Source organism: Bombina bombina, chromosome 7 (genome assembly GCF_027579735.1).
Source record: "Bombina bombina isolate aBomBom1 chromosome 7, aBomBom1.pri, whole genome shotgun sequence".
NCBI lineage: Eukaryota > Metazoa > Chordata > Amphibia > Anura > Bombinatoridae > Bombina > Bombina bombina.
In genome coordinates this window covers 179,637,130-179,662,583 of record NC_069505.1, presented here as the reverse complement: position 1 = coordinate 179,662,583, position 25,454 = coordinate 179,637,130, and the positions used below count along the sequence as shown (strand labels likewise).

The following is a 25,454-nucleotide window of genomic DNA, read 5'->3' as shown; positions in this document are numbered from 1 at the left end:
TCAAATGATCAGGAGTTGGCCTCTGATCAAGATACAGGATCATGCTCTTTCTGTTTAGACCTGAACAAGGATCATAAGGTTCCTGAACAAAGGTCTGTTAAGTCATTGTATTCCTTTTTGTTTTTCCATCTTAATGGGAGGAGAGTCCACTGCTTCATTCATTACTTGTGGGAATTAAGAACCTGGCCACCAGGAGGAGGCAAAGACACCCCAGCCAAAGGCTTAAATACCTCCCCCACTCCCCTCATCCCCCAGTCATTCTTTGCCTTTCGTCACAGGAGGTTGGCAGAGAAGTGTCAGAAGATCCGTAGTCGTCTCTTATGGAGGGTAGTACTCTTAGAGATGGGACTGGAGTTTTAAGTAGTCCTGTCAGCCTTTCAGTGAGAGCATGGGTGAAAGTTAGAGTCCAGAGAGTATTTCTGCGTAACCATGCCAATTCAGTTTAACAGCTCCATTAGCAATCAGCGTTGACGAGTTTCGTTGCCTGCTTTCTTCTCTCAAGCCCATGTCAGGAACGATGCTACTACCCTGTCGCACTTGAAGGGCTGTGTTCCTGTTCCACGGCGTTGATTCTGGTAAGATTGTTTAATTTATATATATATTTGATAACGCAAGAAAACAGGGTCACATTGTGGCTCCTTTTTATTTTTATAGAATCTATGGTAATACCCTCAGAAGGGGGCTGTTGAACCCTGTATTATGTAGTATTATGCATAATATTGTTTGTGTTTTTCTACTGCGTTTGTGTGAGATGAGGCTCCGTCAGTGTGGAACATAGTTAATTAGCGAGAGATTGAGGCGGCTTTTTTTGGCACGTCCTCTTGAGTGCAGGGGCGGTCCTGCATGGCACTCCATGTTACCGGGTGTTGCCTCTGCAACTTCCTCTTTCTCGACCTGCGTTCGAAGGAGACGAAAGCGATTTCTAATAGTCCGGGTCATAGGAGGTGGTGAGTGCCCCGGCCATTGGGATATTAAGGTGCCATTTATTTTTGATCAAGTCCGTAATAAAGGCGCAAGCTATGGAGGCTTTTTCCCTGTTTCGGACGTGCAGCTTGAACTGTGGGGAACTGTACCTAAGGTGGTTGGTGCAAGAGATTTACTGTGGTGTTTTTTTCTGGCACGCTTTCAATCCTAGCTCGCAATTGTATTGCGGGTGGTCATGTGTCCCGCTCTTCCGCATTTATGTGTCCTTCCCACATTGCTAGCGTCTCTTGGTCGGCAGGGGATCTGTCTCGTCTGTTGTTCTATCCAAGATTTGGTTACGGAGGTCAGGTAAAACACCTCCGTAGAAGCTGAGGTGTAGAGGTCTCTGTTAGTTTTATTTGGGTAGCGTATTAAGTTCGCCAACATTTTTGAGGTAAAGAAACTGTGCAGAGGTCTTTGCGGATGTAACGCTTTTAAACACTTGGGGAAAATTGCCTTTCTTTTTAAAGAGACAGTATTAGAATTTTTTTAAATAAAAGGAAATAAGTTTATTAATTTTTTTTTTCAGCAATATAGTTATCTTTTTCTCTTGCAAGGTGTATCCAGTCCACGGATTCATCCTTTACTTGTGGGATATTCTCATTCCCTACAGGAAGTGGCAAAGAGAGCACACAGCAAAGCTGTCCATATAGCTCCCCCTCTAGCTCCACCCCCCAGTCATTCTCTTTGCCGGCTCTAAGCACTAGGGTCTCTCTACGGGAGGGTAAAGTGAATGTGGTGTTAGAATTGTAGTTTTTATTATCTTCAATCAAAAGTTTGTTATTTTAAATGGTTCCGGTTTGTACTATTTACTCTCTAGCAGAAAAGTGATGAAGATTTCTGCTGAGAGGAAAATGATTTTAGCATGTTGTAGCTAAAATCCACTGCTGTTCCCACACAGGACTGAGGAGTACCAGAAAACTTAAGTTGGGGGGGAACGGTTTGCAGGGTAATCTGCAATGAGGTATGTTCAGTCATTTATTTCTAGACAAGACTGAGATAATGCTAGAAGAGACTGACAATATCTCCATGAGGGGAGGGTAAGCTATGTTCACAGACTTAGTAAGGAATTGAATGCTTACATAACAGGGCTAATTATGCTGGTTGACACTGATTCAGGGCAATCGATTGTTTATTCAAGAAAAATATAGTTTGTAGACACTTTGAAAGTCCTTTTGGGGTTCTTTCTGGGGTTATTACCCACATGGCTGGTTTTTAGTCACTTAAGAGTTATTTACTAGGCCTCACAACTCCGGAGTATAGTGGGAGGGGCCTAATTTTGCGCCTCAGATGCGCAGTTAGAATTGCAGAGAAGTTCATGCTGCTTCACATGGAGGGTCCTGCTGCTGTTTGAGGGCCTTATAGAAGCTATATTCCCCCAAATCTGATCCCTAAGGGCAGGTAGGGCCACAGCAAGGCTGTGGCAAGGTGCTGTACTATTTTTAACTGGTGTTGGCTTTAGGCTGCTCCGGTTTGGGCATTAAGAGGTTAATCGCTTTGAAACTTAAAGTGCAATCTTATTAAGGCTTTAGGTACATACTGTCAAAATTTCAGGAGAATTGCTGCATTTTTCACTGTTTTGTAAAATTGTGTGCTTTTTATCTCTTAAGGCACAGTAAAGTTTTTTTTCCAAATTGTGTTTTTTATTTGATTAAAGTGGTTTCCAAGCCTGCTTGTATATATTACTAGTCTATTAAACATGTCTGACACCAAGGAAAATCCTTGTTCTATGTGTTTAGAAGCCATGGTGGAACCCCCTCTCAGAATGTGTCCCACTTGTACTGATATGTCTATACACTTTAAAGATCATATTGTTGCACTTAAAAATGTGGCCCAAGATGATTCTCAGACTGAAGGTAACGAGGGTAGCCCGTCTGCCTCTCCCCAAGTGTCACAACCAGTTACGCCCGCGCAAGCGACGCCTAGTACCTCTAGTGCGTCTAACTCTTTTACATTACAAGACTTTTTCGGCAGTCATGGATAATTCTCTTACAGCCTTCTTATCTAAACTGCCCGTGTTACCCGCAAAGCGTGATAGCTCCGTTTTAAGAACAGATTATATGAGCATTCTGATGCTTTGGTAGCCGTATCCGATATACCCTCACAACGCTCTGAAGTGGGAGCGAGGGATTTGATGTTTGAGGGAGAAGTCTCTGATTCAGGAAGGGTTCCTCCTCAGACAGATTCAGATACATTGGCTTTTAAATTTAAACTAGAACACCTCCGCGTTTTGCTTAGGGAGGTATTAGCTACTCTGGATGACTGCGACCCTTTGGTGATCCCAGAGAAATTGTGTAAAATGGACAAGTACCTAGAGGTCCCTCTTTACGCGGATATGTTTCCGGTCCCTAAGAGGATTGCGGATATCGTTACTATGGAGTGGGATAGACCAGGTGTTCCCTTTACTCCCCCTCCTGTTTTTAAGAAAATGTTCCCCATACCTGACCCTGTGCGGGACTCGTGGCAGGCGGTCCCTAAGGTGGAGGGGGCTATTTCTACACTTGCTAAACGCACAACCATACCAATTGAAGACAGTTGTGCTTTTAAAGACCCCATAGATAAGAAGTTAGGTTAACTTCTTATCTATAAGGTAAGATAAGATAGATAAGAGGGGTTACTTAAGAAAATTTTTGTTCAACAAGGTTTTCTTCTCCAACCTATTGCCTGCATTATTCCTGTAACTACTGCAGCTGCTTTCTGGTTTGAGGCGCTGGAAGACTCGCTCCAGACGGAGACCTCATATGAGGAAATTATGGATAGAATTAAGGCTCTAAAGCTAGCTAATTCTTTTATCACTGACGCCACTTTCCAAATAGCTAAGTTAGCGGCGAAAAATTCAGGTTTCGCCATTTTGGCGCGCAGGGCGCTATTGGCAAAGTCCTGGTCGGCCGATGTGTCGTCTAAATCCAAGTTTTTGAACATTCCTTTCAAAGGAAAGACCCTCTTCGGGCCTGAATTCAAAGAGATTATTTCAGATATCACCGGGGGTAAAGGCCATGCTCTCCCTCAGGACAAGCCCTTTAAGACGAAGAACAAAGCAAATTTTCGTTCCTTTCGCAGTTTCAGGAACGGCCCCGCTTCATCCTCTCCGGCTGCAAAGCAAGAGGGTAACGCTTCACAGCCCAAGGCAACTTGGAAACCTTACCAGGGCTGGAATAAGGGTAAACAGGCAAAAAAGCCTGCAGCTGCCACCAAGACAGCATGAAGGGGTAGCCCCTGATCCGGGACCGAATCTAGTATGGGGCAGACTCTCTCTCTTCGCTCAGGCCTGGGCAAGAGATGTACACGATCCTTGGGCATTAGAGATTGTAGCCCAGGGATACCTTCTAGAATTCAAGGACTCTCCTCCAAGGGGAAGGTTCCACATATCTCGTCTGTCTACAGATCAGACAAAGAAAGAGGCGTTTTTACGCTGTGTAGAAGATCTACTTACAATGGGAGTGATCCACCCAGTTCCAATTGCAGAACAAGGACTGGGGTTTTACTCAAACCTGTTTGTGGTTCCCAAAAAAGAAGGAACTTTCAGACCAATCCTGGATCTCAAAATTCTAAACAAATTCCTCAGAGTACCATCATTCGAGATGGAGACCATTCGGACAATCTTACCAATGATCCAGGAGGGTCAATATATGACTACCGTGGATCTAAAGGATGCGTATCTGCATATTCCTATCCACAAAGATCACCAGTTTCTCAGGTTCGCCTTTCTGGACAAGCATTATCAGTTTGTGGCTCTTCCTTTCGGGTTGGCCACTGCTCCCAGAATTTTCACAAAGGTGCTAGGGTCCCTCCTGGCGGTTCTAAGACCACGGGGCATAGCAGTGGCGCCTTACTTAGACGACATCTTAATTCAGGCGTCGACTTTCCAAAGAACCAAGTCTCACACGGAGATCGTATTGGCCTTTCTGAGGTCTCACGGGTGGAAGGTGACCGTAAAAAAGAGTTCTCTCTCCCCCCTCACAAGAGTTCCATTCCTAGGAACCCTGATAGACTCGGTAGAAATGAAAATATTTCTGACGGAGGTCAGAAAGTTAAAACTGTTAATTACTTGCCGAGCTCTTCATTCCATTCCTCGGCCATCTGTAGCTCAGTGCAAGGAGACAATCGGACTAATGGTAGCGGCAATGGACATAGTCCCTTTTGCTCGGATACACCTCAGACCACTGCAACTATGCATGCTCAAACAGTGGAATGGGGATTATGCAGATTTGTCTCCTCAAATTCAGTTGGACCAGGAGACCAGAGATTCTCTTCTCTGGTGGTTGTCTCAGGATCACCTGTCTCAGGGAATATGTTTCCGCAGACCAGAGTGGATCATTGTAACGACCGACGCCAGTCTGTTAGGCTGGGGTGCGGTCTGGGACTCTCTGAAAGCTCAGGGCTTATGGTCTTGGGAAGAAACTCTTCTCCCAATAAACATTCTGGAAATGAGGGCGATATTCAACGCTCTTCAGGCATGGCCTCAACTAGCTCCGGCCAAATTCATCAGATTTCAGTCGGACAACATCACGACTGTAGCTTACGTCAATCATCAGGGGGGAACAAAGAGTTCCCTAGCAATGACGGAAGTAACAAAAAAAATCAGGTGGGCGGAGGATCACTCCTGCCATCTCTCAGCAATTCACATCCCAGGAGTAGACAACTGGGAGGCGGATTTTTTAAGTCGTCAGACTTTTCACCTGGGGGAGTGGGAACTCCACCCGGAGGCATTTGCTCAGCTTTGGGGCACTCCAGAGTTGGATCTGATGGTGTCCCGTCAGAACACCAAACTTCCTCTCTACGGGTCCAGGTCCCGGGATCCCAAGGCGGTATTGATAGATGCTCTAGCAGCGCCTTGGTCCTTCAGTCTGGCTTATGTTTTTCCACCGTTTCCTCTCCTCCCGCGTCTGGTTGCCAGAATCAAGCAGGAGAAGGCTTCGGTGATTCTGATAGCGCCTGCGTGGCTACGCAGGACTTGGTATGCAGACCTAGTGGACATGTCATCTGTCCCACCATGGACATGGCCAATGAGGCAGGATTTTCTGATACAGGGTCCGTTCAAGCATCCAAATTTAGTTTCTCTATGTCTGACTGCTTGGAGATTGAACGCTTAATTCTATCAAAGCGTGGGTTCTCTGAGTCAGTTATAGATACTCTGATTCAGGCTAGAAAGCCTGTCACCAGGAAAATCTACCATAAGATATGGCGGAAATATCTTTGTTGGTGTGAATCCAAGGGTTACTCATGGAGTAAGATTAAGATTCCCAGGATATTGTCTTTTCTCCAAGAAGGATGGGAGAAAGGATTGTCAGCTAGTTCCTTAAAGGGACAAATATCTGCTTTGTCTATCCTGTTACACAAGCGTCTGGCAGAGGTACCAGACGTTCAAGCGTTTGCTCAGGCTTTAGTCAGAATCAAGTCTGTCTATAAACCTGTGGCTCTGCCGTGGAGTTTGAATCTAGTTCTTTCAGTTCTTCAAGGGGTTCCGTTTGAACCTTTACATTCCATAGACATTAAGTTGTTATCTTGGAAAGTTTTGTTTTTGATAGCTATCTCTTCTGCTAGAAGAGTTTCAGAATTATCTGCCTTACAGTGTGATTCACCTTACCTGGTGTTCCACGCAGATAAGGTAGTTTTGCGTACCAAACCTGGGTTTCTTCCTAAGGTTGTTTCTAATAAGAATATCAATCAAGAGATTGTTGTTCCTTCTCTGTGTCCTAATCCTTCATCAAAGAAGGAACGTCTGTTACACAATCTTGATGTGGTTCGTGCTTTAAAGTTCTACTTACAAGCAACTAAAGATTTCCGTCAAACATCTTCATTGTTTGTTGTTTATTCTGGTAAACGGAGAGGTCTAATGGCTACAGCTACCTCTCTTTCCTTTTGGCTGAAAAGCATCATCCGTTTGGCCTATGAGACTGCTGGCCAGCAGCCACCTGAAAGAATTACTGCTCATTCTACCAGAGCAGTGGCTTCCACATGGGCTTTCAAAAATGAGGCTTCTGTTGAACAGATTTGTAAGGCAGCGACTTGGTCTTCACTGCATACTTTTGCCAAATTTTACAAATTCGATACTTTTGCTTCTTCTGAGGCTATTTTTGGGAGAGAGGTTTTGCAAGCAGTGGTGCCTTCCGTTTAGGTTACCTGACTTGTTCCCTCCCTTCATCCGTGTCCTAAAGCTTTGGTATTGGTATCCCACAAGTAACAACAATGAATCCGTGGACTGGATACACCTTGCAAGAGAAAACAGAATTTATGCTTACCTGATAAATTACTTTCTCTTGCGGTGTATCCAGTCCACGGCCCGCCCTGGCATTTAAGTCAGGTAAAAAAATTTTTGTTTAAACTACAGTCACCACTGCACCCTATGGTTTCTTCTTTTTCTTCCTAACCTTTGGTTGAATGACTGGGGGGTGGAGCTAGAGGGGGAGCTATATGGACAGCTTTGCTGTGTGCTCTCTTTGCCACTTCCTGTAGGGAATGAGAATATCCCACAAGTAAAGGATGAATCCGTGGACTGGATACACCGCAAGAGAAAGTAATTTATCAGGTAAGCATAAATTCTGTTTTCTAAATGCTTGCTGTGCCTTGAGGCGCAAATTGTTTTGCCCATGCAATTCTGTTCTGCATGCTTAACTACAACTCTTGAGAATAAAAATAGATTGTTGCCCTCTGAGCCTTATGTCTCCCAGGATGATGCTGTTCAGGCAATGCCACAGCTTTCTCCTCAAACGTCCCAAGCCTCAATGGTGTCACATGCAGTGCACTGCGGTTCCTCTCATTTTCCTGGAGGAGTTTATTTGCCTGCAGAAATTGCTGCACATGTATCTTCAGTGGTATCTTCAGCGATATCTGCTTTCCTTATGTTAAAGGAAAAATGCAAGAGGAAAATTAGAGATTCAGATAGTAAGGGTTCTGTCCCATCTCCTGCTACTCAGGTTGCCCTCCCTCATAAGTCTGATGAGGAGGATATGTTGATAGCTTCTAAAGGGCGAAATCTGATTTGAACAGTATAATTCCTTCATCTGATGCTGAAGTAGTAACCTTCAGTTTTAAGCTTGAACACTTTCGTGTATTGTTAAAGGAGGTTTTGGCTACTTTGGACGACTCCGTTACTCCTGTCGTCAACCAAAAGAAGTCTAGTAAACTTAATAAATACTATGATGAACCTTCCTCTGTGGAAGCGTTTCCTGTTCCAGACCGTGCTACGGAGATTATTTCACAGGAATGGGAGACGCCAGGGATACCTTTTTCCCTGTCTCCCATCTTTAAAAAAATGTTTCCTGTCGCTGACTCCATTAAAGATTCATGGCGCACAGTGCCTAAAGTAGAAGGGGCCATTTCTACTCTGGCTAAGAGAACTAGAGTCCCGATAGAGGATAGCTGCTCTTTTAAGGATCCAATGGACAAAAAGCTGGAGGCTTATTTGAAGATGTATGTTCATCAAGGCCTTCAATGGTAACCTGCAGTTTGTATTGCCACTGTGTCAAGTGCGGCATCTTATTGGTACGATGCGTTGTCTGATTCCCTTCAGGTAGAGACTTCTTTGGAGGAGATCCAAGACAGGATTAAGGCTCTCAAGCTAGCAAATTCCTTTATTTCTGATGCTACCATGCAAGTTATTAAACTGGGAGCCAAGATATCTGGCTTAGCTGTGCTAGCCCGCAGAGCATTTTGGCTAAAATCTTGGTCAGCTGTTACTTCCAAGCTTCTGGCACTTCCTTACAAGGGTAAGACCTTATTTGGACCTGGTCTGGCAGAAATAATTTGATATTGCGGGTGGAAAAGGGTATTTTTTACCATAGGACAAGAAGAATAGACCTAAAGGTCATCAGAGTAATTTTTGTTCCTTTCCTTTGAAGTTACGAAAGTCTTCCTCTTCCAAACAGGAACAGTCCAAGTCTTTTTGGAAATCTAATCTGTCTTGGAACAAGGGAAAGCAATCAAAGAAACCTGCAGCTGGGTCTAAATCAAGGGTTGGCCCCGATCCGGGATCAGATCAAGTGGGGGTAGACTTTCTGTTTTATCAAGCATGGATACGAGATGTCCCAGATTCCTGGGCTGTGGACATAGTACCTCAGGGTTACAAAATATAATTCAAAACTTTTTCTCAAAGGGGCAGGTTCCACCTCTCAAGATTATCTGCAGACCAGATAAAGAGAGGCATTCCTGAATTGCGTTTGGGACCTTTCTTCCCTGGGAGTGATTGTTCCAGTTCCTGTAATGGAACATGGTCTAGGATTCTATTCAAATCTGTTCGTAGTTCCCTAAAAAGAGAGAACTTTTCGTCCTATTCTAGACCTAAAGTAGAGTGTCAACAAGTTTCTCAGGGTACCGCAATTCAAAATGGAAACCATGACGACCATAGCCTTGAGGGATGTGTATCTTTATGTTCCCATCCACAGGGATCATCACAAGTTCCTGAGATTTGCCTTTCTAGACAAAGACTTTCAGTTTGTTGCTCTTCCGTTTGGCCTTGCCACAGCTCCCAGAATTTTCTCAAAGGTTCTTGGGGCTCTCTTGGCAGTGATCAGGTCTTGGGGAATTGCAGTGGCGCCCTACCTGGACGACATATTGGTTCAGGTGCCATCTTTTCAACTAGCAAGCTCTCATACAGAGATCTTGTTGTCTTTTGTACGTTCCCACGGATGGAAAGTGAATCTGGAAAAGAGTTCCCTTGTTCCAGCTACAAGGTTTGTTTTCTTAGGGACCATAATAGATTCCCTATCTATAAAAAAAATTCTGATGGAGGTCAGAAAATCCAAAAAATGTTTCCTCTTGCCTCTCTGCAGTCTACTGATCGGCCATCAGTGGCTCAATGTATGGAGGTAATTGGTCTGATGGTTGCTTCCATGGACATCATTCCCTTTGCTCGATTCCATTTGAAAGCTCTGCAGTTGTGCATGATCATTCAATGGAACGGGGACCATTCGGATCTGTCTCAGAGGATAGATCTAGATCAGTCTACAAGAGAACTCGCTTGATGGCTTTCTCAGGAGCATCTGTCTCAGGGCACATGTTTCTGGAGACCATCCTGGGTGATCGTGACCACGGACGCCAGCCTGCTGGGCTGGGGAGCAGTCTGGGTCTTGTTAAAGGCACAGGGACTATGGACTTGGGAGGAGTCTGCTCTCGCCACATAAACTTCTTGGAGTTGAGAGTGATTTACAATGCTCTGATGGCTTGGCCTCAGTTGTCCTTAGCCCGGTTTATCAGGTTCCAGTCGGACAATATCACCTAAGTGGCTTACATCAACCACCAGGGAGTAACTATGAGTTTCTTAGCCATGAAGGAGGTGTCTCGGATTGTTCAGTGGACGGAAGCTCACAATTGCTGTCCATCTGCCATCCACATTCCAGGTGTGGACAATTGGGAAGCGGACTTCCTGAGCAGGCAGACATTTCATCCCGTGGAGAGGGCTCTCCATCCGCAGGTGTTCTCCAGGTTAACCCTCAAATGGGGGTTTCAGAGTTTAATCTGATGGCGTCTCGGCAGAACGCCAAGCTTCCAAGGGTACAGTTCAAGGTCAAGAGATCCGCAGGCTACCCTCATAGATGCTCTGGCAGTTCCTTGGGATTTCAGTCTGGCATATGTTTCCTCTGTTCGCTCTCCTTCCACGAGTCATTGCTTGTATCAAACAGGAGAGTGCGTCAGTAATTCTGATAGCTCCTGTCTGGCCTCACAGGATCTGGTATGCAGACCTAGTGAAGATGTCATCTCTTCCACCTTGGAGCTTGCCACTGAGAAAGGACCTTCTAACTCTGGGTCCATTCCTTCATCCAAATCTCATTGAGTCATTGAGACCATAATTCAGGCTTGCAAGCCTGTTACTAGGAAGATTTACCATAAGGTATGGCGTAAATACCTTTATTGGTTTGAATCCAAGGGCTACTCTTGGTGTAGGGTCAGGATTCCTAGGATTTTTGTCTTTTTCCAGGAAGGTCTGGAGAAGGGATTGTGTCAGTTCTCTGAAGGGTCAGATTTCTGCATTATCTATTTTGTTACACAAGCGTCTGGCGGATGTGCCAGATGTTCAATCTTTTTGTCAGGCCCTGGTCAGAATCAGGCCTTCAGGCCTGTGTTTAAGTCTGTTGCTCCTCCCTATTCTTCATCTCATAAGAAACGTCTGTTGCACAACCTGGATGTTGTGCATGCTCTAAAATTCTACTTACAGGCGACTAAGGATTTTTGCCAGTCTTCTGCCCTCTGTTTCTCAGGAAAGCGTAAAGGTCAGAAGGCGACTGCTACTTCTCTTTCCCTCTGGTTGAGAAGTATAATTTGTTTTGCTTTTGAGATTGCTGGTCAGCAGCCTCCTGAGAGAATTACAGCTCATTCCACTAGGGCTTTCTCCTCTTCTTGGGCTTTCAAAAATGAAGCTTTTTTGGAACAGCTTTGCAAGGCTGCAACTTGGTCCTCTCTGCATACTTTTCCAAATTTTATAAATTTCATAGTTTTGCCTTGGCCGAGGCTTCTTTTGGGAGAAATGTTCTTCAAGCGATGTTGCCTTCTGTTTAGGTCTGCCTGTCTTGTTCTCCCTCCCTAGTCATCTGTGTCCTCTATCTTGGGTATTGGTTCCCACTAGTAATTGATGTTGTGGACTCTCCATATCTTAGGAAAGAAAACAAAATGTATGCTTAAGGGACACTACCCAAAAATGTTCTTTCGTGATTCAGATTGAGCATGAAATTTTAAGCAACTTTCTAATTTACTCCTATTATCACATTTTCTTCATTCTCTTGGTATCTTTATTTGAAATGCAAGAATGTAAGTTTAGATGCCGGCCCATTTTTGGTGAACAACCTGGGTTGTCCTTGCTGATTGGTGGATAAATTCATCCACCAATAAAAAAGTGCTGTCCAGAGTACTAAAACCAAAAAAAGCTTAGATGCCTTCTTTTTCAAATAATGATAGCAAGAGAACGAAGAAAAATTGATAATAGAAGTAAATTAGAAAGTTGCTTAAAATTACATGCTCTTTCTGAATTACAAAAGAAAAAAATTGGGTTCAGTGTCCCTTTACCTGATACATTTCTTTCTTTCCGGATATGGAGAGTCCATGACCCTACCCTTAAATTTAAGACGGTTATTTTTTTTTTTTAAATAATTTTTTATTGAGGTTTTTGCATAACAAATGTAAAATACAATACACCTTTTTTTCATAAAAACAAACAAACAGGATATAGACAAGAGCAACTGAAATATTTCAGCATCTATAAGGTACAATGGTGATAAGCTAATGAGACCTCTATTTTTCAATAAAATATCATGTATGACTGACCAGTTGGGGACACAGTTTTAGGTCCTGCGTACCAGAAGCTTAGAGAATAATATGTATCTGATGGTCAGATGTCCAGCTCTTTCAGAGCTGCAGTAGGAGCATAGATGTATGAATTGAAAAGGGGGAGGGGGAAATTCAGTGGGTAAGCACCACTATATATATTAGGGGAAAGGGTGGAGGGCGGAGCTGTAGATGTATGAAAGATTTTTCTATAATTAACTTGGAGGGAACTCTTGGGTTAGTCAATATAGTAGAATAGATAAGCTATTTAGCTGGGTCAACTAACTATATGTCATTACCCATGGATAAGAATATTGCAGGTCTAAACTTGACTCATATGAACATTCTACAGGCAAATATCACATTATATATTTAACAACATGTAACCCATAACTAGGATCAGGCATTACACATAGAAAAAGTGTATCAGTTAGGTCTGCAAAGTGCATGTGCATATTGCAGGATTATCCCACTTAAAATGGGTAGTATGAAAAATAAGCTGGTACTTTATATGAGAGAGTAGGTAATAGCCAAAATATGGGAATAAGAGCCATGATCATCTCTAATATATGTGACCTATAAAGCTACTAAGCCTGACAGTAATTTCCGTATTTCCTTAGTTTTAGACAATACCTAAATATCTCAGTACTATTGACAAGGCGTCAAACAATATAGCATATACAGTCTTAAATGAACAGCCTGTCTGGAGGTACATCTGTGTCATGTGATTTTAACCTATTTGTATAAAACTCTATGCAAAACTGAAATTTAACTTAAAGAAATTTGGTATAAATTAGTATCTAGCATTTTCATTGCAATTTGAAGCTGTCTAGTTTGGGTTATACCAAAGCAAATACTTCTATCTCTTTTGGTAAAAGGCTTAATATTTTAATACTTAACAGCGTACTGAGTGTATATCATGAATAGGCTATAACAATTATTTATAGTCAGATAACTTGCAGGTTACCTATGGTATGTCACAGTTAAATGTTGGAGAAGAGTATGAAACCTAGAACATAATGAGCCATTTTATACTGTTCTGAGGCATATAGCCTCTATTTGAGTGCATTATATCTGTTTCTCATAGGTATAGCAATGATATTTGTACACTAGACCAATACAAAACTGAGATCCATACTTTATTAATGCTATGCCAGTTCAAAACATTCTCTTATTTAACCATAAAGTAAATAACATATTTTGAGCTTCAGTTAAAAAAAAAAAAAAAAATCGGGTGACTAGCCAGCATAAGTGTGCAATCAGATTATTTGCTGCTATATTTTTTCCCTGTCATATAGCAGAACAACATATGCTGTCCCTCTGTCATGTACATAAATATAGTATGCTAGTTGTGTTCCACTATACTGCTATTCCAGCTAACTAGACAGGGGTATTCCCTGAGAGAGATATATATATGGTAAATGTAAGGTGTGATATTATATAGAATCTGAAGTGCTAAAACCACCTAAATGGGTCAAACTGCAGATTTGTTGAATAACAGTGTATTTGCTGTGTCAACGTATACTGGGGTAGCTTCTCTTAATATATCTTTACTAACATCTCTAAATGCACATATGATAAGAGAGTTCAACCAATAAACATATATAGATGTCTCTATCCAGAGACTCCAACTTATCTATCACCTGTACCGTTTGAAAAAGTAACATTAATACTTTGTGCGCAAAATTACAAATAGTCTGAGGCAAGACATAATACCGCAGACCACATGACAAAGCTTGTGCTTAAAGGGAGGCATGTACATTTACCTAGAGGATATATTCTTACCATTGAATAAAGAGTGTTTGCCCACACTAAACATATATATATAAACCTTATTAGTAATTCTCAAATAGGGGGGTACAGAACGTTATTAACCAGAGAACACGCATTGTTTATGCAGTTTAAATATATATCATCCAATACACTACATTAGCAGCTTGGGGCAAACAAAGAATTCAGACCCTCAATAAAACATCAAGCTAAGTAATTGTCATTAGGAAATGGAGGGCCATAGCAAAAATGCTACGGGGCACATGGTTGCACTAAGATACAGGGAATTGTCCAGAGCTGTGCACCATTTGAAAAGAGTTTAAGTTTGTAGGACCGTTTTTTTGATAGAGTACGCAAACTCATCAGCTCATGTTTGCAGGTAGGTTTAGGCTTAGAGAACCGACAGTCTTCTGTATGGTGCTGCAAAAGACTAAAAACATCTGACATGGATTAAAATTAACCAATTCCCTTACGGGTGCATCTATTATGCTTAAGCGGCATCAGATGGACAGACAGCCCGCAATCTCCCTGAATAGGAGCCATAGAGCAGATGCAGGGGCAAATGGCTTCCGGGCAATCCTCACCTCCTCGTCGGAACTTCATAAGCGGTGAGCGAAAGGTCTCTTCTAAGTGCCTACGATACTGCTCTGCGTTGCCTGTAATCTTGAGGATATTAGATGTTGGCGTTATTAGCCGACCTAGGCCGGGAAGTAAAAGGAGTAGGGAGCGCTGTTGTTCCGCGGTCTGTAAGCATCTCGTTGACTCAGACACAGCAGCCTCTGTTTGGACCGGTTCAGCTGAGCTTGTTTGTGGCAGACTGACGCCGGGTAAAATTGTAGCTGGATGTCGACTGGCATGCTTTTCCTGCAGTGACTCAGATGAGTGTAGAGTAGACGAAAAGTCAGCCACGTGGGTATCATGACTGAGTAGGTAAGCAGCGCCATCTTGGCTGCGGAGTTCTACAATGCTGGCTCTTAAACTGCCAAAATGATTGTTAGCTTTGACAATCAGTCCTTCCAAGATAGAAATGAGGTGTGCAGTAAGTTCTCCCATCCTAAGAGCTTGATAGGCAGAAAATAAAAGTTCCTAAAATACTATGGATATCGATGTTAATACTCAAGCCTCAGGAGCTCTGCAATAGCACGTCTTCCCTCAGTGATAGTTGGCTCTGCCCCCAAGACGGTTATTTTTTACTAAACCTCTACACCTTGTGTTATTCCTTTTTCCATTTCCCTTTGGTCGAATGACTGGGGATTATGGGTAGGGGAGTGACACTTAACAGCTTTGTTGTGGTGCTCTTTGCCACCTCCTGCTGGCCAGGAGTGATGTTCCCACTAGTAATTTATGACGTTGTGGACTCTCCATATCCGGAAAGAGACATTTATAGTCCCAGTTCCAAGGTTAGAGCAAGGCCAGGGGTTTTATTTCAACCTTTACATTGTTCCCAAGATTGTGGGGATTTATAGTCCAGTTCTGAAAGATTTTCTGAGACAACCAACTCCTGTTTTTTTTGGTGGATAAATTAGTGCTTTGTTCTAGGGGCATTCTTGTTTGCCAAAATTGGACGATGATCTTAATAATCGTTAAGTCTTTCAGGTTGGGTTGCAGTCTGAGGTCTTAAAGTTTAGGGAGTTCGGTTTCCTCAAGAGGTGAGGGTGTCTATAAATGTTCTGGAATTCTGTGCGATCTTCAGGGTACTTAAGAGCTGTCCTTTTTTTTGAAGAGAGACTTATCCGTGTTTTTCAATCAGAAGTAAGCCACCACTGTGACACGGTCTATCATCAAAGCAGACATCTGTCGCTAGTCTCTCCATCCAGGGGAGTGTGTTCTTCTTTCTAAAGTTTTCTATTAGATTGTGGATCTATGGGGTCTTCCAGAAATGGATCTGATGGCTTCTCGGTGAGAGGCTCATGGATCCTCAGGCATAGTTTGTGGATGCTCTAGTAATTCCTTGGTGGTTTTGTCTGGGTTATATTTGTCATTGTTCTTTTACTAAGAGTAATAGCAAGGATCAAGAAGGAATTATCAGTAATTCTGATTTCTTCTGTTAAGTGTGATCAGTCCACGGGTCATCATTACTTCTGGGATATTACTCCTCCCCAACAGGAAGTGCAAGAGGATTCACCCAGCAGAGCTGCATATAGCTCCTCCCCTCTACGTCACTCCCAGTCATTCTCTTGCACCCAACGACTAGATAGGATGTGTGAGAGGACTATGGTGATTATACTTAGTTTTATATCTTCAATCAAAAGTTTGTTATTTTAAAATAGCACCGGAGTGTGTTATTACCTCTCTGGCAGAGTTTGAAGAAGAATCTACCAGAGTTTTTGCTATGATTTTAGCCGGAGTAGTTAAGATCATATTGCTGTTTCTCGGCCATCTGAGGAGAGGTAAACTTCAGATCAGGGGACAGCGGGCAGATGAATCTGCATAGAGGTATGTAGCAGCTTTTATTTTCTGACAATGGAATTGATGAGAAAATCCTGCCATACCGATATGTCATGTATGTATACTTTACACTTCAGTATTCTGGGGAATGGTACTTCACTAGAATTACACTGTAAGAAGTACATAAAGCTGTTTAATAACTAGAAATTATGTTTAACGTTTTTGCTGGAATGTAAAATCGTTTTCATTTGCTGAGGTACTGAGTGAATAAATGTTTTGGGCACTATTTTTCCACTTGGCAGTTGCTTAATCTTTTTTCTGACAGTTTCTGTTCTCTCTCACTGCTGTGTGTGAGGGGGAGGGGCCGTTTTTTGGCGCTTTTGCTACGCATCAGATATTTCAGTCAGCAGCTCATTGTATTTCCTGCATGATCCGGTTCATCTCTACAGAGCTCAGGGGTCTTCAAAACTTATTTTGAGGGAGGTAATTTCTCTCAGCAGAGCTGTGAGAATTATAGTTGACTGAGACAAAAAACGTTTATTCTGTAATTTGTTTCCTGCTTTCAGAATTTGTTATCTTTGCTAATGGGATTAAACCTTTGCTAAAGTTGTGTTGTTTATAAGGATTGAGGCTATAACTGTTTCAATTTATTAATTTTCAACTGTCATAGATCTTCTGTGCTTCTTAAAGGCACAGTACGTTTTTAATATTATTCTAATTGAATTGTATTCCAAGTTGCAAGTTTATTTGCTAGTGTGTTAAACATGTCTGATTCAGAGGAAGATACCTGTGTCATTTGTTGCAATGCCAAAGTGGAGCCCAATAGAAATTTATGTACTAACTGTATTGATGCTACTTTAAATAAAAGTCAATCTGTACAAATTGAACAAATTTCACCAAACAACGAGGGGAGAGTTATGCCGACTAACTCGCCTCACGTGTCAGTACCTGCATCTCCCGCTCGGGAGGTGCGTGATATTGTAGCGCCGAGTACATCTGGGCGGCCATTACAAATCACATTACAGGATATGGCTACTGTTATGACTGAAGTTTTGGCTAAATTACCAGAACTAAGAGGTAAGCGTGATCACTCTGGGGTGAGAACAGAGTGCGCTGATAATATTAGGGCCATGTCAGACACTGCGTCACAGGTGGCAGAACATGAGGACGGAGAACTTCATTCTGTGGGTGACGGTTCTGATCCAAACAGACTGGATTCAGATATCTCAAATTTTAAATTTAAACTGGAAAACCTCCGTGTATTACTAGGGGAGGTGTTAGCGGCTCTGAATGATTGTAACACAGTTGCAATACCAGAGAAAATGTGTAGGTTGGATAAATATTTTGCGGTACCGGCGAGTACTGAGGTTTTTCCTATACCTAAGAGACTTACTGAAATTGTTACTAAGGAGTGGGATAGACCCGGTGTGCCGTTCTCACCCCCTCCGATATTTAGAAAAATGTTTCCAATAGACGCCACCACACGGGACTTATGGCAAACGGTCCCTAAGGTGGAGGGAGCAGTTTCTACTTTAGCTAAGCGTACCACTATCCCGGTGGAGGATAGCTGTGCTTTTTCAGATCCAATGGATAAAAAATTAGAGGGTTACCTTAAGAAAATGTTTGTTCAACAAGGTTTTATATTGCAACCCCTTGAATGCATTGCGCCGATCACGGCTGCAGCGGCATTCTGGATTGAGTCTCTGGAAGAGAACATTAGTTCAGCTACTCTGGACGACATTACGGACAGGCTTAGAGTCCTTAAACTAGCTAATTCATTCATTTCGGAGGCCGTAGTACATCTTACTAAACTTACGGCGAAGAATTCAGGATTCGCCATTCAGGCACGCAGGGCGCTGTGGCTAAAATCCTGGTCAGCTGATGTTACTTCTAAGTCTAAATTGCTTAATATACCTTTCAAAGGGCAGACCTTATTCGGGCCCGGGTTGAAAGAGATTATCGCTGACATTACAGGAGGTAAAGGCCATGCCCTGCCTCAGGACAAAGCCAAAGCTAAGGCTAGACAGTCTAATTTTCGTTCCTTTCGTAATTTCAAAGCAGGAGCAGCATCAACTTCCTCTGCACCAAAACAGGAAGGAGCTGTTGCTCGCTACAGACAAGGTGGAAACCTAACCAGTCCTGGAACAAGGGCAAGCAGACCAGGAAACCTGCTGCTGCCCCTAAAACAGCATGAATTGAGGGCCCCCGATCCGGGATCGGATCTAGTGGGGGGCAGACTTTCTCTCTTCGCCCAGGCTTGGGCAAGAGATGTCCAGGATCCCTGGGCGCTAGAGATAATATCTCAGGGATACCTTCTGGACTTCAAATACTCTCCTCCAAGAGAGAGATTTCATCTGTCAAGGTTGTCAACAATCCAGACAAAGAAAGAGGCGTTTCTACGCTGCGTACAAGAGCTCTTGTTAATGGGAGTAATCCATCCAGTTCCACGATCGGAACAGGGACAGGGGTTTTACTCGAATCTGTTTGTGGTTCCCAAAAAAGAGGGAACTTTCAGACCAATCCTGGACTTAAAGATCCTAAACAAATTCCTAAGAGTTCCATCGTTCAAGATGGAGACTATTCATACAATTTTACCTATGATCCAAGAGGGTCAGTACATGACCACTGTAGATTTAAAAGATGCTTACCTTCACATACCGATTCACAAAGATCATTACCGGTACCTAAGGTTTGCCTTCCTAGACAGGCATTACCAGTTTGTGGCTCTTCCATTCGGATTGGCTACAGCTCCAAGAATCTTCACAAAGGTTCTGGGTGCTCTTCTGGCGGTACTAAGACCGCGGGGAATCTCGGTAGCTCCATACCTAGACGACATTCTGATACAAGCTTCAAGCTTTCAAACTGCCAAGTCTCATACAGAGTTAGTACTGGCATTTCTAAGGTCACATGGATGGAAGGTGAACGAAAAGAAAAGTTCACTCGTTCCACTCACAAGAGTTCCCTTCCTGGGGACTCTTATAGATTCTGTAGAAATGAAGATTTACCTGACAGAGGACAGGCTAACAAGACTTCAAAGTGCTTGCCGCACCCTTCATTCCATTCAACACCCGTCAGTGGCTCAATGCATGGAGGTAATCGGCTTAATGGTAGCGGCAATGGACATAGTACCCTTTGCACGCTTACACCTCAGACCACTGCAACTGTGCATGCTAAGTCAGTGGAATGGGGATTACTCAGACTTATCCCCTTCTCTGAATCTGGATCAAGAGACCAGAAATTCTCTTCTATGGTGGCTTTCTCGGCCACATCTGTCCAGGGGGATGCCATTCAGCAGACCAGACTGGACAATTGTAACAACAGACGCCAGCCTTCTAGGTTGGGGTGCCGTCTGGAATTCTCTGAAGGCTCAGGGACAATGGAGTCAGGAGGAGAGTCTCCTGCCAATAAACATTCTGGAATTGAGAGCAGTTCTCAATGCCCTCCTGGCTTGGCCCCAGTTGACAACTCGGGGGTTCATCAGGTTTCAGTCGGACAACATCACGACTGTAGCTTACATCAACCATCAGGGAGGGACAAGAAGCTCCCTAGCAATGATGGAAGTATCAAAGATAATTCGCTGGGCAGAGTCTCACTCTTGCCACCTGTCAGCAATCCACATCCCGGGAGTGGAGAACTGGGAGGCGGATTTCTTAAGTCGTCAGACTTTTCATCCGGGGGAGTGGGAACTTCATCCGGAGGTCTTTGCCCAAATACTTCGACGTTGGGGCAAACCAGAGATAGATCTCATGGCGTCTCGACAGAACGCCAAGCTTCCTCGTTACGGGTCCAGATCCAGGGATCCAGGAGCAGTCCTAATAGATGCCCTGACAGCACCTTGGGACTTCAGGATGGCTTATGTGTTTCCACCCTTCCCGATGCTTCCTCGATTGATTGCCAGAATCAAACAGGAGAGAGCATCAGTGATTCTAATAGCACCTGCATGGCCACGCAGGACTTGGTATGCAGACCTGGTGGACATGTCATCCTGTCCACCTTGGTCTCTACCTCTGAAACAGGACCTCCTGATACAGGGTCCTTTCAAACATCAAAATCTAACTTCTCTGAAGCTGACTGCTTGGAAATTGAACGTTTGATTTTATCAAGACGTGGGTTTTCTGAGTCAGTTATTGACACCTTAATACAGGCTAGGAAGCCTGTTACCAGAAAGATTTACCATAAGATATGGCGTAAATACCTATATTGGTGTGAATCCAAAGGTTACTCTTGGAGTAAGGTTAGGATTCCTAGGATATTGTCTTTTCTACAAGAAGGTTTAGAAAAGGGGTTATCTGCTAGTTCATTAAAGGGACAGATATCAGCTCTGTCTATTCTGTTACACAAACGTCTGTCAGAAGTACCAGACGTTCAGGCTTTTTGTCAGGCTTTGGCGAGGATTAAGCCTGTGTTTAAAACTGTTGCTCCGCCATGGAGCTTAAACCTTGTTCTTAACGTTTTACAGGGCGTTCCGTTTGAACCCCTCCATTCCATTGATATAAAGTTGTTATCTTGGAAAGTTCTATTTCTAATGGCTATTTCCTCGGCTCGAAGAGTCTCTGAGTTATCAGCCTTACATTGTGATTCTCCTTATTTGATTTTTCATTCGGATAAGGTAGTTCTGCGTACTAAACCTGGGTTCTTACCTAAGGTAGTTACTAACAGGAATATCAATCAAGAGATTGTTGTTCCTTCTTTGTGCCCAAATCCTTCTTCGAAGAAGGAACGTCTACTGCACAACCTGGATGTAGTCCGTGCTCTAAAATTTTACTTACAGGCAACTAAGGAATTTCGACAAACGTCTTCTCTGTTTGTCGTTTACTCTGGGCAGAGGAGAGGTCAAAAAGCTTCTGCTACCTCTCTTTCTTTTTGGCTTCGTAGCATAATTCGTTTAGCTTATGAGACTGCTGGACAGCAGCCTCCTGAAAGAATTACAGCTCATTCTACTAGAGCTGTGGCTTCCACTTGGGCCTTCAAGAATGAGACCTCTGTTGAACAGATTTGCAAGGCTGCAACTTGGTCTTCGCTTCATACTTTTTCCAAATTTTACAAATTTGACACTTTTGCTTCATCGGAGGCTATTTTTGGGAGAAAGGTTCTTCAGGCAGTGGTTCCTTCTGTATAAAGAGCCTGCCTATCCCTCCCGTCATCCGTGTACTTTTGCTTTGGTATTGGTATCCCAGAAGTAATGATGACCCGTGGACTGATCACACTTAACAGAAGAAAACATAATTTATGCTTACCTGATAAATTCCTTTCTTCTGTAGTGTGATCAGTCCACGGCCCGCCCTGTTTTTAAGGCAGGTAAATATTTTTTAATTTATACTCCAGTCACCACTTCACCCTTGGCTTTTCCTTTCTCGTTGGTCCTTGGTCGAATGACTGGGAGTGACGTAGAGGGGAGGAGCTATATGCAGCTCTGCTGGGTGAATCCTCTTGCACTTCCTGTTGGGGAGGAGTAATATCCCAGAAGTAATGATGACCCGTGGACTGATCACACTACAGAAGAAAGGAATTTATCAGGTAAGCATAAATTATGTTTTCTCCAGCTTGGCCTCGCAGAACTTGGTCTGCGGATCTTGTGCAGATGTCCAATTATACTCCGTGGCCTTTTCCTCTGTGCCACAACTTTCTGCCTTAAACGGACAGTATACACCAATTTTCATATAACTGCATGTCATAGACACTACTATAAAGAATAAGATGCACAGATACTGATATAAAAATCCAGTGTAAAGCGGTTTAAAAACTTACTTTGAAGCTCTCAGTTTAGCTCTGTTGAAAAGGCAGCTGGAAAGCCCATTGCAAGTGGGAAATAAGACACTCCCCCCCCCCTTCTTTTGCATATGAAAAGACCCTTTACACAAACAGGAGCAAGCTGGAGAAGTTAGCTGACGGTACTCTCATAAAACTTTGGGGCTTAGTTAAGAGTCTGAAAATCAGAACAATGTTATTTTTCAAAATAAGCAAAACTATACATTTAAAAAAAAAAAACATTTTTGGGCTATATAAATAGATCTACAAAACATTTATGCAAAGAAAAAGTGTATAATTTGCCTTTAAGGCTGTTTTTTCCCATTTAGTGAGGTTTTTATCTAGGCATACAAACAATATCCACAAGAAAGAAAGAAAAAAAGTGTTTACCTAACTACTAGGGGTGCGCATCTTCACTGGTCTCACGATTTGATTACAATTATCATGTCAACGATTCGATTCTACGATGCATCACGATTAGTTCTCTAATTATGCCCATGATTAAATTTTTCAGCAAAAAAATTCAAGCAGTCAAAAGAACTTTTTTTATTTTATTAGCTCAAAAAAGGACATTCTTCCTCATGTGGCAAAGTCTGAACACAGCAGACAACAGTAGTATTTATTTAGAACAGTAAATACTAAATGGCAATTGTATTGGCAATATGTCATAAAACTGTAGTAGTGTGATTTCACGGATTTGCGATGAGGGGTTTTCTAATAGAAATTAAGATATGTGGTGCTCACAGGCAAAATGTATTCTGCTTTACTAAGTTTCTCACCATAGGAGTCCGTCTCCCACAAAATAAAAATGAGCCCGCCGTGTGTACTCGGAGTCTTCGCCATCACTCAGGCAGTCACGGCACCAGTCCTCCTCCTGCGTGCAGCACTTCCAGAGACCACCCATTAGCAGCCCTGTTGCTTTATTGGCGACGTGACGTCAAACGCTGTGCTAGTGTACTGCGTTAGTAGTACCGCGCGCTTTCTCTATACTTGTCCTGGAGGCGGGGTCACGTGATGATACATGAATAGATTCGCGCCCTTCACTGCATCTATGCAGAATCGTTTCATGCCGCATCACCCATACAATTATTTTCAGCACCCCTAATAACTACGCAACAGCATAATGCAGTTAACGATGACAACTATAACAATAATACAGGTCTCAAAATTGAAGCATAAATGGTAACTTTAGTGACTAATATTGGTATAACATGCCTTTCTTCCTGTAAACCTTAGAAATGAATATAGGAGGCTTCTCTTGGACCTTGGATATATAATGGAATAATAGGAAGATAACAATGGTAATAATAACCATTTAATGCCATTCTATAAAGGACTAAAATCTAAATATAAAGAAATTAAGCTATAAATTGTTCATCAAAATTTGCAGACTAAAAATGATTGTGAGCTCATAAGATAACATAAGTGGAATACTGATTGAACTGGGAGCATAACTATTATATGGGCATAGTGTGTAACATAAATATAGCTCTAGCTCAGATAGAATGACTAAGAAATCAGCTTTAAACATGGCACACTGCCTTGGCTGCTGACAGTGAGACTTTGCAAAATGTGAGGATAATAGTATAAAAGCATTAATAATAAGCACTTGCCTTACAGATAATAGCAGACATAAAGGTTGTATGTCATAGTGTCTGCCATATCCATGTCTCAGTTAGAAAAACTCCTATATTAAGCCACACATTTAACACAAATAATAGTTAACATTTTTACAAAATACAGGCACTGTAGTGACTTATCTTAGTACTTTTGATCTGCTAGGGTTAAAGTTTTTGAACCATGTGCAACTTACTAGAGCTTAAAACAAAAACACAGAACGTGCACCTAAAACTTTAAATTATTATTTCCTTCATATAAAATGTATTGCGATCTATAAATAAAATTCAGAGACAACCGTTACCAAGCCTAGATTTAACCAGGTTTAAGTGCAGTTTCTAAAATAACCTGAAAACATTAAGAAAAACTGTCAGAGGAACAGCACAGAGAGAAATAACACTCCAGGTTAAAGAGACACTAAGCTGTTATATTCATCATTAAAACTACATATAAGGCTAACATAAGGACATGTTAAGAGAGCTTGATTTGAGTGCCCCCATCACAAAAAGAATACCAGGGCTAGACTGGGAATTAAAAGCAGCCCTGGAAAATTTGTAGACCAACCCTATTTTCCGTTGAATCAGTAGAATGTGCACGCCCCATTTTTCTCAAAGGGGATTACTGGGATACTTCATCCACCAATTTTAAAATAACATTAAAGCATCAGAGTACATATCTTAGTAGAGAATTTTAATTTGGCAATGCTTCAGTCCTACTAGAACATGATTTAAGATGGAGAACATATCTTCCGTGTATATGTTTCTCGCCGATATGTGAAGGCTTTATGGTCACTTGTGAAAAATATTTTTTAGCCCACTCCCATGCAACTCTGCATACTGTCTTTTCGGTTCAATAAAAGATCTCTCCGATGGGAGCCCATGGGCAACACACCACTCGATAACCTGAGAATGGGCAGTTCAGTACAACATCATCCTTGAGTAACAGCTGCGGGTCTATCAATTTTCTGGATAGTGCTTCCTCACATAGATCCTCATTTAACTGGAATGCGCTGATCTCAACCCCCTGTTCTTGCTGCCGAGTAGCTGTAAATGATAACTTTTGTATTGATCCAGAGGAGAGGGTCAGGCCACCATTGTTGTGCTCAGTAGCTGTCAGCATACTATCTTGATAATGCAAGACAAAAATACTACTAGAATCATTCTTCATAGAAAAAATTCTACATGTGTGGAAAGTCTAGGGGATATATTCTGAAACTCTAAAACTAGTGAATACTCCAAGTTACTAAAATGTTCATTCACGTTATAATTCAGGGACCCACACCGCAATAATTCAGGGACCCACACTGCTGCCATTGTGGAAGCCTCCTCCTGTAGTAAAACACTAATGCTCAAAGTATCTCCGGGGAATGATGGCAGCAGCAATCTCGACAATACTAAGCTCATCAGATGCATTGTCTATAGTAGACCCCAGTCCTGCTAATTGTTTGCATGGATGATGCCTTTATAAGATATTGCAAGAGTATCACTGAAAGGCTGGAGCAGCATGCAGCTGTGCGACTGATCATGGCTGCTGCCTGGAAGTTCCCCCCGAGCTGTTTTTGTTTGTTTGTTTCCGCTCATCTGGTTCTCTTACATTTCAACTTGATGGCTTAGAAATTAAATGCATAGTTTTTAGACATGTTTTTTTTATTCTGTTATTGAAACCTGATTTAGACCCGCAATCGTGTGACAAAGGTTTTTCATAGGGTTTGG

General features: G+C 42.5%; 1 protein-coding gene across 1 annotated transcript in view; it reads left to right on the top strand.

The window, feature by feature from the left end:
* PPP6R3 (protein phosphatase 6 regulatory subunit 3) overlaps window positions 1-25,454 on the top strand; it is a gene marked incomplete in the record, with an annotated part of 489,908 nt that overhangs the window by 400,017 nt on the left and 64,437 nt on the right.